The following is a 13,499-nucleotide window of genomic DNA, read 5'->3' on the forward strand; positions in this document are numbered from 1 at the left end:
GTTAAGTGTTAGCCCCAGACGGATGAGGCTATAATTGGCTTGCTGAAGTTTAAGGACAATACTGGCTCCATGTCTTAGGTTGGAACTTCCTGAACACCCCTTGGCACAGGGCTAGAACTCACTGACTTGTCCCACCGTTTGCTGGGCACTCAGGAGGACAGTTCTAGGGAGCGAAGCCCTCCCCCTCCAAAGACCTTGGGCAGGGCCAAGGAGCCCTGTTTGTAAATGTGGGCCAGCTGGTATTGAGAGCAGGGGTCAGCAACATCTGGCTGTGGAATCGGGCTCTGGCACAGTATCCCCAGCTGGGACGTGAAATGCAGAAAGTCCACAGCAGGCGGGTTTTGAAGTGGATAACTTGAAGTATGGCCTGTGGTTTTGTGTTCTAAATATCCAAACAGCCCTTGGCAGGAAAAAGTCTCCCTTTTTCCCAATGGGACATCACCAGGAAGTAACTGACAAACAATTCCCCCTCCTCTAGACACAATCAGCATGAATGGCTTAATGCAGTCATGCAGCTCTCAATCCCAGATACATTCTGAGAAACACAGCATCAGGTGACTTCATTATTGAGCCACTTGTTATAGGTGCAGTTAGCAAACTAGGCTATGATGATGTCATTGGGTGATAGCATCACAGCATGTGGTTGGACACCGAGCAACAACACGTCACTGGGCAGTGCATGACTCGGCATGATTTACTTTTGTAGCACTGGAGGGTAAACATCTTTCTGTGTCCTTAGACATTGCTTTTCTAAAAAAAAAAAATCCATTCATTAGAATGGCAGAGACCGAGCTCTCCCACCTGCTAGTTCACTCCCCAAACACCTGGAACAGTTAGGGCTGGGCCAGGTCAAAGCTGGGAACCAGGAACTCCATCTGGCTGTCCCTACAGCCCCCTCCTCCAGGGTATACATGATCAGGAAGCTAGAAGGGGAAGCCAAGCCTGGACTTGAACCCAGGCACCCTGAGATGGGATGGGGGAGCCCTGAGTGGCGTCACAGGTGACCACTGTGCTCAATGCCTGTGCCCTTTACATAGTTTCTGCTCCATCACTTTGGATGCAGAACATCTTGAAGTGCATGTAATATAATACGAGGGGTCTCCAAAAAGTTGCCAGAAAATGTGTACTGTACAGTAACTAGGTGTGGATCTCAAAAACATTGTGCACCCAAGTAAACTCATGTTTGAATTCTACTTTGCATAAACTTTTTGTTTTCTCTAAATATCACAACCTCCATGACCACCCTGCCCAGAGTGGATGGGGAGGTTCCAGGTTGGTCCTGCTCTAAGCAGCCTGTGAGGATACCCTAAAGATCTCTGTGCATAAACGCCTCATGACTTCCCTTGAGAAGCTGCCAGATGGCAGAACCAGCATGCCCGGCACAGAAGTCCTTGGAAATACACATGTTCAACCCCCCACAATGGCCCACGCCTGTATGGGAAACTGAGGTCAGATGGCAGGCTGTCCTTGTAAGGCCCATCGCCCTGCCTGTTTGCTAAGGGCTGGCTACCTGCTGCACTGAGCCATCAGCAGAGACAGAGCTGAGGACCCCACTTTGACAGGTACCAGGAGACAGGGCTGAGGGGCCCACCAGTCCCGAGGAAGCTACTGGTAGGAACATGGATGCTGGTGGGACTCCAGTCTGCGGAGGGCCAGGCCCTGGCTTCCCCTGGAAGGGGGAGGAGGCGGTGACTCCCCAGGGACAGCAGGGAGAAGCCCAGGAAGCGTGGCTGGGCGCAGGGTAGAAGGGCAGCTGCAGGAGGCACAGGGAGCTGAGAGCCTCACAGAGCACCTTCCTGGGCCTCAGGAGGCCACAACCCGCCCTTGGGTGCTTGAGAGATCCCTGAGGCCTGGAAGCAAGTACCTGGCAAGGCTGTGGCCATTGGGATGGTCCTTGAACTCTGCATGTCAGGGCACATATGCTTTGGCTTCAACTAGCAGCGCTGGCATTTCTTTTCCTTAAAAGTATACTTGGGCCTATAGGTTCAACTTGTACTCAGGCAGGCTAGAAGTGCTGGGCAGGAGCAAGGGGTTGGGAGCTTGAGTGCCCGGTCCCCTCGCCCCCTGGGCTCCCTGAATGTCTGACATGGGCTCTACTTGCACTGCAGCAAGGCTCTGGACACCTTCAGTGTAGGCCTCCCTCCTTGTCTGGCCCCAAACTCATCTGTCTGCCCAGACCCAGTGAGCACACCTCCCACCTGTGCCCTTGGGTCCTTGTCTTGAGCCCTGCACATGGGGAAGCCTCACTGGGACAGCGGGAAGGCAGTCTAAGGGCAGCAAGGGACCTGGAGTTCAGGCTCTGTCCTCTCCCATGAGAACAAGCGCCAGCAGCCCTCTCCGCACTCCCTGGTCCCCTGTCGTGGGGTGTGTGCATGTGCCCACACGGGCTTACCTCCAGAGTACATGTCAAAGGAGCTGTGTCTCAGCAGCAGTCCCGTGGTTCCTGGGGGTCGAGAGCACAGGGATTACTTCTGCAGCGTGGGTCATGCCACTTGCCATTGGGCCAACAGTGGCTCCATGGGCTAAGGTCTAAGGGAGAGAATGAGGATGAAACAACATCTAGTCGGACGGCTGTGGCTGAAGCTGTGGGTGAGAGTGAGACCCATGTGAGACCACACGCTGGAAGGGCTTTGGATGTGAAAAGGAATAGAACCCATCCAAGTCTCTGTAGTACATGTCTCAGCATGTTGACCTCAGTCTTAGGCAATGGGTTGTGGAAACTAATGTTTCACTCAGTGAGTATTGGACGAATTTAAGATGCAAAGCCGTAATAAGAATGGTAGTTGTCATCATCATTCCCATTCAAATGGAATATCCGCACCCTGAGCCTTCCAACTGGCAAAGGCTTGTGCTGGGGCGACTGGCCGCCCAGAGTGCAGGAATCTGCGTTTGGCTTTGGGTTTTGTGGCACAGTCCTGGTCCTCCAGGGAATGGGCTGTTTGGGAGGAAAGGTGCAGTTCTTGCAGTGTGCCACTAGATGGAGGTGTTGCAGAAGGGATGCCAGCTGTGTGAGTGACTTCCCCACCAGAGTGCTACAACCCCCTGAAACTGCTTCTGTGGCTGCCTGTGCTGGTGGATTTTTCTGGAATTGGAGCAGGTGTGAGGGTATGGAGTGCTCAAAGGGGAGCTGTGCCCCACTGCAAGCTGAGAGTCGCCCGGCTGCGTGTCTGCCTTGGCAACCCTCTGCTTGCTCTGGCTCTGCACAGGACACAGCCCAGCCTGCATGCAGTAGGTGCTGCATACATGTTCGGTCAGCCCGATCTGGGCTCACTCTTACTTGATTTTGTTGGCTGTGTGACTTTGGGCAAGTGACTCACCCTCTCGGAACCTGAATCTCCTTGAAAGTAGGGAGTATTGGGCATAGCTCTGTCCTCACACACATTAAGTGTTCAACAGATGTTACTACGTCATACTGTCTTTGGTGCTCACACTGTGAGAGGCCTCGACCTGTGGGCTCACAGCTGACCCCAGGGCCCTGCACAGGGCCTGGCCCACAGTAGCTGTTCTCCGTGATTCTTGAATGAGTGAATGATGGTGTCCACCCAGTGTGTTACTACACAATGTCCCCAATGGCCTCGTGTGTTAGAGTGTGTGGGGATGGGCTTCAAGGTGAATGGCTTTGAGGATGGACCACATTTCCAAGGAGAAGTGTGTGTTCTCTTGTTTGGTACTCCAAGTAGAAACAGGTGTTTGAGACCTTTGGTGCCACCCCTCACCGCAGGAAAGCCATGATTGGCAGGAGACTTGGTCCAGACCTTGAGATGTAGCTTGGAGCATCCCAGCCCACTCTGGGACCTCCATGGGCAGGGATGACACCTGTGCTCACAGTGTGGCAGGTCCTAATTACTCCCAAAAGATGCCTTTCAGCACCACCTAGTGGTTGGACAAGGCCATGCTGGGGAAGGGCTGGTGTGCAGGGAATTAGACAAGGGTCACTCCCCCCACCCCCCAAAGGGATGGCCAGGACTGGGCAGCCTTTTCATCCCCAGCCCCTGGGCCAGGCGTTGGGCCCAGCACCCCACTGGAGCATGCTCATCTGCTGGGCTCACGGTTGCCTAAGAGAAGCCCTACCACTATGGGCTTGCTGTGTGCCAGGCACTGTGCCAAGTACTTTATACTCAGTGTCTCATTCAACTGCCCAGCAACTCCTGGACCAACACTGAGCAGGCACTCGAGAAATCTGTGTGGGATGAACACAGGCTGGGGTCTTGTTTAGAGGAGGAGGTCTGAGCCCAAGGCTGTGAGGGCTGTCAGAGCACGTGCTGCCACAGGCTGGGTGAGCTCGGGACACCCTTGAGTAGGCAAAGGTTCCCCAGTTAGGAGTGAATGCAGCTCCCGTGGGGGATGCTGCTGGATTTGGCTTTCCTGGCCTCAGTACACCTGGGCATTGCCATGCAGACAGCGGGGAGCAGGCCAGGGAGCAGCTGGGCAGCAGGAGAGGGCTGGCAGTCTAGTGGACCTGCCTCTTCCCCTCCCTCTCGTGTCCCCGGGTCCCAGATGCCCACTCCCCAGTCCCTGTCCCCTCCCATGTTTGTCCTGAGAGTAGAGGTCCTCACCTGTGCTGGGCAGGGCATTATTCCAGATTGAAGGCCCACCACGGAGCCAGCCAGGAGTGAATCAACTACAGCTAAGCCTGAGCCAGCCGCTGTCAGTAGTCCGGCTTAAGCAGCCTTTTCCGGAATTGATAGTCTCACCACCCTGTCCTTCACTGTCAAGCTCTGGCTGAAGGGAGAGAACACCCATGGGAGGTCTGAGGCCCGGGAGGCAGAGCGTCAGCTTTCTGGGATCTGGCTTGTAGTTACTATTCTCAGCTGCCTGCAACCTCGGGGTCCACAGCCCCCAAGGACCCTCGCACTGGTGCTCACAGCAGGACACAGGGAGGGGGAGACTCTCCTGCCAATGTGACCATCCAGCCAATCTCTCTCTGAAATCGGGGAGCTGGTTTAGATTGGAGGTGTCAGGTAGGTGAGTTTTGGTTTAAATGCCAAGGTCCTGATCTATGTGGGTGACAGGTTTGGTACTCTGACCAGGGAATGGGCTTCTCTAAGTCCCGACACAGCAGGAAGAGGGTGGAAGCCACACACACACACAGCACTTTCCTGTTCCCTACAACGTCTGAGATGATAGGGCATCTTCGGATCTGTTAGCTCCCTGAGGCCTGTTTGTGCAGAGAGAGAGAAACAGAGACTGTTGTCGGATGTTTTACGCAAAACATGGCAGCTACCTTGTTTCTTGTCTCACAAAGGAAGCATATTCATGCTAACATTCTGTTTGGGGCGGGGGGGGGGGGCGCGGTGAGAGGGATCACACTGGATCCAAGTGTAGGATGTTAGGAGGTGTCTTTATTTCCTAAGCTTGGTGAGAGCAGCTCTCACTACACTCCAGGAGCTACTGCGCAAAAGTCAGGGGTTTTTAAGCTCTCATCCTCCAATCGGATTGAGAGTACAAAGTTTCAAGCAGGAAGAAAGTTACCAGAGCCCAAAGTTACAGCTAATTCACCTACAGCAGGCGGACGGGCCAGGGGCACAGAAGCTCCGAGTAATTTCTGTGCTGTCAGTTGTTCAGAATGGTGCAGGAGGAGGAGCAGGGTACACTTTTCGCTCCTTCAATTATTTGAATGATGGGAGGGGATGTAGACAGGGCTTGTTTTGACACGGTGTCTGCTGTCAAGCGGGTATGAGCCATCAGCAGCAGACGCCCCATTACAATTCCAGTTTGCAAAGCAGGATTAATTTGGGGAAAAAAGGAAAAAGGGCTCCTGCCATGGTGGCAGGAGGGAGCTCCATGTGTCCTGAGGAAACATCCCAGACCTCCTGTCATTGTTGTAGGAGGAAGGAAAAAACCCTACATGTTAATGTTAATGGTGGAAATGCTGTCTTTAAAACCCCTTTTCAAAATAATTTCTTGAAGGCTAAGGAAAAAAGTTGTTCTCCATAGCGCCAGGCTCGGAGACAAAAGTCTTGGAAGGGTGGGATCTGTTAGATTACGCATTCCCTTTCTAATGACAAACTGCTCACTCAGGCACTGTCTCCTTGACAGTGGCCTGGAGCTGAGATCAGTTAGGCCACTTCCAGGTGCGGACTTGATACGTCTGCCCCTGTGTCCTTCCAGGCAACAGGATGTCCTTAAGAGAAACATGCTCTGGGGATTTGAGACATGTGGGAAAAACACTGTTGTTGCATGTTGGACGTTAAAAAAAAAACAAAAACAAACAAAAAAACAGCAACCTGGTTCCTTGTCTCAGATGAAAGAATTTTGATGCAGACAAACAAACTAGTTTGCAAAGTATGCTTTATTTAGAAAGGAAAGGAGGAGGGCTCTTGCTGTTTACCATCCTAAAGGACATCTAATTCTTGGGGCGGAACAAGCAGGAGGAATTCTCTATTGGTAGTAAAGCTCCAGGTTCAACCCATCATGGACTTTGTAGTCCCCCATCAATATGTGAGCCTTAAAAATCTTTAGAACAGTCTTGTTCCAACGGGTGTTGGTTTGGGACGCAATCAGCTATTTCAAGTCCCCAATGGTGTCCTTGGTGTTGCACTTAACCCAGACCTTCTTCCCAAGACGGTCATTGCACACAACCTCCATCATCCTGCCTGGAGCTGCAAGATGCTAAGACCTCTCTCTCCTTGGGCAAACCTAAAGCTCCAACAGGAGCCTGGAGGTAGACCAACAGGAATCATGGCAGGGGGTCCAAAAGGTCATAATGTCGCAGCAGGTGGTGATCCAAGAGGAGGGGACGCAGGGTTTAATTTTTTCACCTAAAGAAAAAAATCTGAGCTGAATTGGGAACAGGGCTGTGACTGGAAGCCAGGCTTATGAATTGGGATGTGGAGATCCCAAATGGGGGCGAAAATGACGGTGCTAAATCTCTCCCTGCTACATCTCTTGACTGGAATGTACCGGGCTCAGCAGAACAGCCATGCTCTTTGATTTTTGTCTTTTTTTTTTGCAAGTTTATGATTCAGATTGGCTCATTTTTGAATGTAGAGCTTAACTTGCATCCTGAATAAGCTTGGTTTCATGGTGCTGCTGGGTTTGCTCCTTCCTATTTACATATACATCATTGCATTTGGTCTCCCATTTTGGTTAGACGTTCTAGACCTACATACATGAGAAAGAAGGGCATGCTGTTTTAGGGCAGTTCTCTCAAGAGCATTGGGTATCATGATAATGCAGTCTTTTAGAAAGTGTTCTCTGTTTTTTATATCCTGAAACAGTTATGTGTGGGATTGCTGCTTTTTATTTAAATATGCAGATGATGTCATAAATCAAGTTGATTTGGACTTTTCTAAGAAATTTTAAATTTACTTTTAGTAGCTGTGCAATAGCTATTACATCTTTAAAACCTCCTTTAAAAGGTTTATTTCATTTTTATTGAATGTGAGATACACAGAGAGGAGTCATGACAGAGAGGAAGATCTTCCGTTCATTGATTCACTCCCCAAGCAGCTGCAATGGCTGGTGCTGCGCTGATGGGAAGCCAGGAGACAGATGCCTCTTCTGGGTTTCCAGTGTGGGTACAGGGTCCCAAGGCTTAAGGCAGTCATCAACTGCTCCCCTAGACCACATGCAGGGAGTTGGATAGGAAATGGGGCCACCGGGATTATAACTAGTGTCTATACAGGATCCCAGCACGTTGAAGGTGAGGACTTTAGCCACTAGGCAAGTGTGCTGGACCCTTTATAATTTTTTTAAAACTGATTCTGTTGTGATAAGTTGTATTTCTCTAGAAATACATCCAATTTAACCTAAAATTTCTCAGATTCTGTCAGATGGTCACAATAAAGTTATTTTTTTCTCCATGTGGCTGTGTACCCCATTTTCGTTTCTAATATTGACGAGTTTTGCCGGCTTTACTGTTTTATGATAGTCCTATAACAATCCTCATCAATTTTACAAATTTTATCAGTTTTTATGATGTACAATAGCTTTACAGTTCTTACTATTTTAAATATGCTTTCTGATGTGCTTATTTTTTCTTTTACTAGTTTGGACTTTGATCAGATTTCTTACGTCATCTAGTGTTTTAAACCCCGTCTCCTATGTGAGTGCCATGGCTGCAGCGACTTACAGCACCACTGCTGCTTCCCACCTGCTCTTAGCAGAAAGCTGACGCCAGCAGCCGGAGCCTGGTGCTGAACTTAGTCACTCCGCTGTGGGATGCTGGCACGATGATCAGTCATAGCCATGAGGCTAAACACCTCTCAGGTTACTTTGTGGCGCCCACCTGTGGTACGCTAATAGCTGTGCTTCTCAGTCAGTCCACATCTGTTCTTGTGGTCTCTTCTTTATTAAGGGTCATTTTTTGCGTGTATGTAAGTATGCATAGTATTTATGGACCACATTTTGTGGGAAAAAAGGTCAAGGCTAAGTTGGGGCTCTGCATGGTGTCACCTCCCTATGTGGAGAGCTGTATTTGTGCGCGGTCACTAAGGGTGGGGTCGTTCACGTCAATCCCCTCAGGGACGGAAGGTCAGTGGGTTCCAAGTCTGAGTTCTGAACCACGGAACCCATTCTGTCTGTGCAACTAGGGCACTCTGTACAAGTCGCCCACAAGCTGGCAGTGACTAACGATGCCTTCCCTCCTTGGTAGGCTCAGAAGTTTGGTTTCTCCAACTGGTAAGGTTTCAGGACCCTCTCATCACGCTCTGGCTTGCCGACTGCTCTGTCATCTTGGCCCCTCAAGGCCCTAATGGCAGGGTCATTGTGACGATTTCAAGTACAGATTTTTATTTCCAGTTTGTTTTTGTAAGCTTTTGTAAATTGTTGCCAAAGGCAGCCTTGATCAATGTCTGGTTCACTGTTAAGTGGAAACCTTAGAGCAGATGAGTGACAATGTTGTCATTTTGAAGACTCATTTTTACTTATTAGTTTAAAATTTATTTTTTTAGATGATGTTAACAGTTGATCAGAGTGGGATGGATCAAGGGTTAGGGGAAAGTGGGTGTGATCATTGTTTCCGTATTCTGTTTCTCCTTGTTTCGTGGTGGAAGTAGGGGGAAATACATGGAAAAGCTTAAGTCAACAATTTCACTAGTCTAGCAGCAGTTGCAATGCAAGAGAACACAGAAGCTGGTATTTGTTTTCTGTGGGTGACACCATTTTGTTTATTTCTTGGAAACTTTTCTGGCTTGGAAAGTAAGGTGCAGTCTTGCGCCTTCGTTGAGAGTGAAAGGGACATCGACCACAGCGTTTTATCACGTGGTCCTGTTTGCTGTACATGACGGTAGGGGCTGGGCTAGGAGTGAGGAGCACTGACAGGCAGCCTTGGTCATGAGCTTGGGGCCTGTGGGTAGGTCTGCTCTGTCTCTGGAGCCACCCGCCCCAGTTTATGCATTTCCCAGTGGGGGCTGTAAGCAGCATGCTGTCATCTGGATATGACTTTGGGTGCTCCCAAAGGCTTTAGTCTCTGAACTCACGTTAATGGCAGCAGCAGGCCAAAAAACTAAGCTAATTAAAACTGTATTCTCAGGAACCCGTCTTCTCTGTTAATAGTAAAAGGCACTCATTGACTTTTGTTTGTTACAAGTTTATTGCAGGGACTTCTGGAAAGGGCTGTATGTTGGGGGTCCTGGGAGGAGGCTATATGGGCAGCCCTTCTGTGTCTCCCCCCACTGCATCTGGGCAATCAGCTGCTGATGCTCTGCAGCCTGACACATGCGCATCAGGACCAGGTTCTAGCAGTCCACTTCCGACAGCACCCAGCCCTTTGGCAATCCTGGGTGGCTGGGTAGCCCACGGCGTCCTGGGGCTGTCTCTGCAACCAGTGGGTTATCAGCCAGGCCCACTTCATTCTGCACAGCCAGCTCCGCAGCCTTGACACTTCTGGAAAGCACCAGGTGGAGAATGTCACCTTACTTGCGCAGAAGCCGCAGGAGGGCATCTCTGGAGTAGCCGCCATGGACTCGTTCTCCTTGCATTCCCATTTCAGCTCGAGTTTGGGGGTTCCTTGGGCTTCAGCATCTTCGGCCTTTCTTCTCAGGCTCTGCTCCTGTGATCCATTTCACTACAGGTAACACAAAATATTTGTAGGAAATTATTAGAAATAAAGCCAAAAGGGAAGACGGTATACACTGATGTTCTGGGAGTCTGTATTGTTTGTTTCTTTCGTTACTAGGTGGCGCTAGAGGAGGCTGCGCAGTTATGCGAGGCTCCGTTGGTGGTATCACCTGAGAAAGAAAGAAAGAAAGAAAGAAAGAAAGAAGAAAGAAAGAAAGAAAGAAAGAAAGAAAGAAAGAAAGAAAGAAAGAAAGAAAGAAAGAAAGAAAGAAAGAAAGAAAGAAAGAAAGAAAGAAAGAAAGAAAGAAAGAAAGAAAGAAAGAAAGAAAGAAAGAAAGAAAGAAAGAAAGAAAGAAAGAAAGAAAGAAAGAAAGAAAGAAAGAAAGAGAGGAAGGAAAGAAGGAAAGAAGGAAAGAAAGAAAGAAAGAAAGAAAGAAAGAAGGAAAGAAGGAAAGAAAGAAAGAAAGAAAGAAAGAAAGAAAGAAAGAAAGAAAGAAAGAACTGACTTACATTACATCTCAGCAGAAGGAACAGACGGAGAATCCTGCTGCTGCAAAAATCACACAGCCCATCAGAATAGCAACCTTCTTATGTAAGTTGTTTATTTTTATTGGCAAGGCAGTTGAACAGAGAAGGAGAAACAAAGATCTTCTGTCTGCTGATTAACTCCATAAGTGGCCACAATGGCCAGAGCTGAGCTGAGCTGAAACCAAGATCCTGTAACCTCCTCTGAGTCTCCCATGTGAGATCAGAGTTTCAGGACTATGCCCTCCTTGACTGCTTTCCCAGGCCAGAAGCATGGACCTAGATGGTAATTGGAGCAGGTGGGACACAAACCCGTGTCCGTGTGGGATCCTGGTGGTTGCAAGACAAGGGTTTAGACACTATGCTATCGCAATGGGTTCCCCATCCATATTTTATTTGTTTGTTTTGAGGCAGAGAGAGAAAACATAAAAAAGCAGAATTTTCTGGTTCACTTCTCATATGCCTGCAACAGCCAGGGCTAACTACGCTGAACCAGGAGCCATGAACTCACTCCACGTGTCCCACATGGGTGGCAGGAACACATGACCTTGAGCCCTCACTGCTCCCTCCCAGGATCTGTATTAGTGCAGTGGGCGGGACTCAAATCCAGGTACTCCCACATGGGCCGAGGGGGTCTTAGCTGCTAGGCCAACCACAGACTCCCCTGGACTTCTTTAAATAGGAGAAAAGCCCACAAACTCAATTACTGCCTGAACATTTTGTGCTAAAGACTGTGGACATTGGGAAAGAACCTTGACAAGTCATACCCCATATGTTTATACGGCATCTCCTAGCATGCATTTTAAGTCTTACAGATTTTATGTTGGGGCACAGGAGACCAGGCACGGTGAGCACTGAGGTGTTAAAGAACAGATACAGTAACATAAAATGCTCTCTCTTCAGTGTCACCACAATTCTCTATTTACAAAGTGACACTGGACAGACAGAGGACAAATATGCGCATCTTCCGGAAGCTAAGATGGAAGATAGGCCTGTTCTACTTAGTTACTGTAGCTGCCTTTATTGGGGGTTCTCAGCCTTGACACTATTGTCACTTGAGTTTGACCCTCCGTGAGAGGTGACAGTGGCCCTGTGCTGTGCATTATAGAATATATAGCCACATTGCTGCCTGGTTCTGCTGATACCAGTAATGCCATCACTTCCCGGGAGTGAGCGTCAAAAATATCTCCAGATGTTGCCAAATGTCTCCGAGGGGCAAAGTCACGCTCATTCAGAATCACTGAGCTAAGGCCAAGATTGGGCCCTTGGGGGTCATCACTGGGAACAAAATGCAGCTTAGAAAGGACACAATGTCTCTAGCGCCCCATGAAGCAGCTCACTGTGTGCTCAATGTCTGCCCAGGGTGGAATCTGCTTAGGGCAGAATATCTGACCTGCAGCTGAGAAAGCACAATGACATTTTCCACCTGTCATGCATTCAAACCCACTGTTAATGGATTCCCGGACTTCCTTCACCCTCTACTGACAAAGGAAGGATTCCTGTTTGGGCCAGGGTTCTCCAGAGAAAAAACAAGTAGTGGGGTATGTCTGTCTGTACGGGAACAGAATAATTTAAGAAATTGGCTCACAATATCGTGGAAGCTTGGCAAGTCCAAACAACTACAGAGCAACAGAGCTGGAGACTCAGGGAGGAGTTACAGTTCAAGTTCAAAGGTTGTTCCTGGCAGAGTTCCTTCAGGTTCAAGGGAGACCGACTGACTACATGTGGCACATCCACATTATGGAGGACAATTGCTTTATTCAAAAGTCTAAGTATCTGGGGCTAGTGTTGTGTCTGGGTTAATCCATGGCCTGTGACACTAGCATCTCATAGGGGCACCAGTGCACAGCCTAGATGCTCCACTTCCATCTAGTTTGTTGCTAAGGTGCCTGGGAAGGCAGTGGAAGATGGTCCCCAAGTGCCTTAGCACCTCACCCATGTGGAAGACCTGGAAGAAGCTTCAGCCTCTTGGCTTTGGCCTGGCCGAGTCCTGGTTGTTGTGGCCATTTGGGGAGTAAACCAGCAGATAAAAGATCAACCTCTCTCCTCTTTCTCTGTAGCAGTGCCAGAGAAGTTATTCAAATAAATAACTTCATCTTAACAAAAGAAAAAGAAAGACCTGCCATTTAAATGAAAACTCATCCCAAAAACTCCTTCCTAGAAATATACAGAGTAATACTTGCACAAATATTTGAGTACCATGGCTCAGATGGGTACACACAATTGACTATCTCACACACACTGCGTCTGACCAAGTGGTTTCTTCGGATTTTGGGGTTCTATGATGGGATAGTTGAGAGAAACAGGGCTAAGTCAGGGTAGCCTGACAGCAAGAGTAAGATCTGGAGAAGGTTTTGGCTTGATGTGCATAGACCAGGTAGAGAGCAGCATGGCACAAAACTGGACAGCAAAGATTCGTCAGACCAGACTGCAAGGCTTTCAGGGAAGCTCGGTCAGTGTAACACAAATAAAGAACCAGACGTGTTTATAAAAGTCAGTTGGATGGCATGAGCTGTGTGCTTTCAGTGGCGACACCTTCCTGGGACTGGTCCACATGGTCCTGGCTTTCTAAGCATTTCACCCAAAGGGAAGCCTCCCGCCTGCCAACAGCTTGCCCAGCAGAGCTGTGGCTAACTGCAGAGGTGAGCTGACTCAATTGTGTTTGCTTAGCCATCTTTCCTCTAACAAGATTTCCTTTCTTCCTGAACACCTCCCAGGAAATTCCTCCATCTGCCTCTCAAAGAAGTTCTTACACTGCCCATGAGGAAGGAGCCAGGTAGCAGCTGCCTCCTGACCCCACTAACTGATGCCAACAGAGTGCTTGGGGCCCATGGGAGTTGCAAATGGATCAAATCCTCTCTCTTCAGGGCCTGTAATCAGCTCTGCTGGGCTCATGGGTGGAAAGCCAGGGCTGGTACAGCTTCAACAGGCTGTAGCAGAGAGCACCAAAGAGAAGGCAGAAAGAGCAGCAT

At 49.2% G+C, this 13,499-nt stretch overlaps 1 pseudogene; it reads right to left on the minus strand.

Moving 5' to 3' along the window:
* Positions 1 to 6,381: 6,381 nt before the first annotated feature.
* On the minus strand, positions 6,382 to 6,591 carry LOC101530679 (ubiquitin-like protein 5; annotated as a pseudogene).
* Positions 6,592 to 13,499: the final 6,908 nt, after the last annotated feature.

Source organism: Ochotona princeps, chromosome 21, assembly GCF_030435755.1.
Source record: "Ochotona princeps isolate mOchPri1 chromosome 21, mOchPri1.hap1, whole genome shotgun sequence".
Taxonomy (NCBI): Eukaryota; Metazoa; Chordata; class Mammalia; order Lagomorpha; family Ochotonidae; genus Ochotona; species Ochotona princeps.